We start from the raw sequence: 4,083 nt of genomic DNA on the forward strand, positions 1-4,083 counted from the left end.
CTGATCATCACGGGGTGGAGGGGTTCTCATAGTTTTTTCTCTTGCTCTCTCTCTCTCTCGCTCGCTCGCTCTGTTTCTCTTCTTCTTGATTATGAGACTTAAACGGAAATTTTGAAATTTTGGGTTTTTTCTTTGCCCTTTACGAGTCATCTGAAAATATGATTTCTTCCCCTCACCACAGAGGTGAGAGGTATCAATGAGATAACAGGACTCATGAGAAACCACAGTTTTTTACACAAAAGTGTGCAGAGTTAGAAAAAAAAGGGGGGGGACTCAAATAAATCACAGAGGTGTCCCAAGCAGGTAGAGACACCACTCTGTGAATGTGATGGGACAAGAAACACCAGGGAAAGAAACTGAATAGGGCTGGGTTTCCAGAGACTCTGCCCTGCTCCATGCCTCAGTATCTCCTTAAGCAGAATTGATATGGTCATCACTGTTCTTACTGCCCAGGGAGGGGGAGATCTGTAATGCGTCTCCTTACAGAAGGGGACATGGAAGTTATTTCACAGAGGAAAAGGCAGGGAGTCCCTCTCTATCTGCCACAATTTACAGAATCTAACAGTCTGAGAATCACTAGCTCCCAGAATCCACTTAGCATCACTGAGCAAGGAGAGGGAGAAAAGTCTCGCCTTATCACGCCGTAAGGCCTGAGAGCTCTAACCTGGAGGGTACCCTACAGGGAAGGTCCCTGTGTTAATGCATCTGTCCTCATGAAGCCCAGAGGCACCTTAGGACCCCGACCCTCTCCTATTCAGGGACACCACGATCTCAGTCTTTGCAATTCTCTACTTTGAAAAATCCCAGTTTCCAGGGTTTTTGGATGCCAAGTATCCACCATCCTCTCTGTAGCTGACATTTATTGGCAGTTTTCCCCAGGCCAGACACCATGTTGGACAAGTCTCCCGAATGATCACGTTCAATCCTCACCACAGCCCTTTTCGGTCCATCTTGTCATCATGGCTGTTACGCAGATGGGCCAAACAGAGGCACGGAGTAGTCGACGGACTTGCCCAAGATGACAAAGCAAGTGGGGACTCTGCCTTCTTTGGTGCCGGACGGGCTTAAAAACACCCAGGTTTCCTTGGGCCCAACAGTCTTGGGTCTTAAATTCGAGGCTGCAGTGACAGGGAAGTTCTGAGATTTGGAGATTCCTCAGGGGAGGTGGGGCTTGAAGCTTGTGAGGTTTTACGGTTGTCCAAGAGTTGGCAGCTGCATTTCCTTACTTGAGCAGTAACCCCCTTGAGCAGAAGCGCCAGGCCCCAGGGGCTTCTCCTGATAAGTCACGGCTGTGGCTCCCAGTCCCCAGCTCCTCAGCACCCTGCGTGGCCCGGGGTTCTGCCATCCAACATCCACTCCAAGCCCTCTGCAAGACTGACTTCAGGCCTGGGGAAGAGAAATTGGAAACCGCTCTTTATTCACATGATACAAACCTAGTGGTTAAGACCCACCCCTTTGCCCCTTCACCTTCCCCCCCCACCCCCGCCGCCCCATTTCCCAAGCCCTAAAAAAAATCCTTAACTATCCTTAACTCTGACTCACCTTTCTGGAAAAGCCCAGAGGGGGCCTGATGGTCTGGCTTTGTGAAGATAAGAAAAAAAAAGTGAATATATATATATATATATATATATATATATATATATATATATATATAAAACAACCAGCCAACAACAACTTAAAAAAAAAAAAAAACCAACCCTCCCTACCATTAGTTCAAAACAAAACTTTCACTGGTTGAGGTTTCTGGGTTGGTGGGACACGTCTGAGACCCAGAGATGGCCCATGTGTGCTGGGCAGCCAGAGGAGGCACCAAAGTGGGATGAGGTCCTCAAGCTGGAGGCTTGCACAGGCTCAACAGGTGTGGCATGTGGTTGGGAGCAAGAGGGTGTGCGGCGCTTGTTGGTCAGGAAGGCATTTTGGGGAGCTGCCTTTAGGGATGTTTCCAGGCCCAATGACCCCTTGCTCTGCCTGGACTTGGGTCTGAACGTTACTTATACTTCCTGTATAACCATAAACTAGGACAATTATCGAGGTGGAGGCCTCATTTCTTGCTCCAGGACCTGTCCCCTCTTGAGAGAGGGGACTGGTTTTCTTTTATAAGGTCAGAGGTATACTCTCCCTAGACCATCTCTCCCTTACCGTCATCGGCTCCAGAAGAGGAGTGGCCAGAGAAGTAGAGGGATGACTGAGTTAGGCTGGTGCCCCAGAGGCCCAGGGACCAGGAGGCCACTTGAGTGGGGCTCGGGGGTGAGGTGATGCTGTTGCTGCTGCTAAGAGCTGGGACCCTTGCAGAGTAAGAGCTGGGGGGTCAGGTGGACAGAGAGGGGCAGAGGTCACCACCTCCTCTCCGTACTGGACTATATCGTCTTGTGTGGAAGGCTTCTGGGGGAGAGTACACAGGAGTACACAGACAGGTCCATGAAATTCCCCAGAGAATGGGGGCAGGAGGCTTGGACAGACTCGGGGGATGGAGCCACGGAGATACCTGAGTGGTTCCAGAGGGAACAGCCAGCTCAAAGGCCCTGAGTGGGTGTGTGTGATTTGCTCGAGGTCTACGAAGGTGGTCGGTGTGGTTACAGTGGCGTGAGCAAAAGGAAGAGGGGGAGAAGGTGAGGTCAGAAAGGAGTTATGGGTGTTAGACCCTGCAGGACCTTGTAGCCCATTGTAAGGACTTTGGTTTTTGCTCTGAGTGAGGAGGAGGCCACAGGAGGGTTGTGAGTGAGGAGGCCACATGAACTGCCTTAGGATTTAACAGGATCCCTCTGACTGCTGAGTATAGAACAGACTGTAGGAGTGAAGATGGAAGCAGGGGCATCAGACACAAGGAAGCTACTGCAGTAATCCAGTGACTGATGAAAGCATTGGCAGTGGAGTGGGGAGGAGAGGCTGGATTCATGAAACATTTAGAATGGAGAGCACACAGAATTTGCTGAAGGATGAGAGTCTAGGGGCCAGGCCAGGACACAGATAACGCCCTAACTAGAAGTAAGAAGAAGAAAAAAAAACAACCCTCCAAGTCTATCTTGTTTAAGCCCCTACTCTTTCGTGTTTTTTTTTCCTCTGTTGCTTGCAAGTGAACATATTCCTTCCTGATCCGTGACCCCACCCTGGACACTGAGACCTGAGAAGGGGGAGGTTACGGGGTGGGAGGGGGGACCTCCTCTCTCCTCAGGATGTTGCATGTCAGCACCTTGCATACAGCTGGTGTTCAGAATTTATGAAGGGTCATGCTCAGTGGACCAAAGCTACATGTCAGTTCCCACAGGAGGCAGGACCTCAAAGGAGAATGAATGAGAAAGCCACAGCTGCGCTTGTGGCAGAGAAAACAGCAGGAGCAGAGAAGGGAGACAGAAAGAGGGAAGTGAGGCCACTTTGGGATATGGAGTGCCAGTGGGGCAAGAAAGGTAGGACTCTGGTTTGTGATTACATTAGACATCTGCCAATGTGTTCAGCCAACTCCTGGCGGCATACAGTCAGGCTCAGTGTTTTGCTGAGCTGAAGTCAGAAAAAGCTCATTTTCCAGAAGAGGTCAATTTTTCATTTGGCCATTCTTCAACAATGGTGACAAGTCCCGGAGAATGCTGAGGGTCACAACCAAGAATATTCTTGGCTAGTGGCATTGCTCAAGCAAAGGATCCGAGGTGAGCAGGGAAGACCCAGTAACTGTGATAGGAGAGACCGTTTTGCTTTCTTAGACCTCACACTAGGGTGCAGTCTAGGTCTTCAGGGACTCTAGGCATTCACAGCTCTGGGGCAATGAGAAGTCACGAAGGGATAAGGAGATGGTGAGTCCAACCACAACAGGCATACTCTCCCCAATAGCTTCGTGCATTCTATGGATCTCCGGCCCAACCACCGCACAGCCCAGACCCCCTCCTCTGGCCTCTTTATTGGCTGTTCATCCCCTCCTTCACACAACCTCCAACACCCCGGTTGGCTCTGCTCTCGGCCGATCCTCCTCCGTGTCCTTCCAGTCTGCTAGACTTTGCAGCCTTTGCATATTGGTTCATTTCGTGCCAGCACTGCCCTTTGAGGTCTCAACTGCCTTCATTCTGGGTCCCTCATTGGCTATCAACCATCTCT

Source organism: Mustela erminea, chromosome X (assembly GCF_009829155.1).
Source record: "Mustela erminea isolate mMusErm1 chromosome X, mMusErm1.Pri, whole genome shotgun sequence".
Taxonomy (NCBI): domain Eukaryota; kingdom Metazoa; phylum Chordata; class Mammalia; order Carnivora; family Mustelidae; genus Mustela; species Mustela erminea.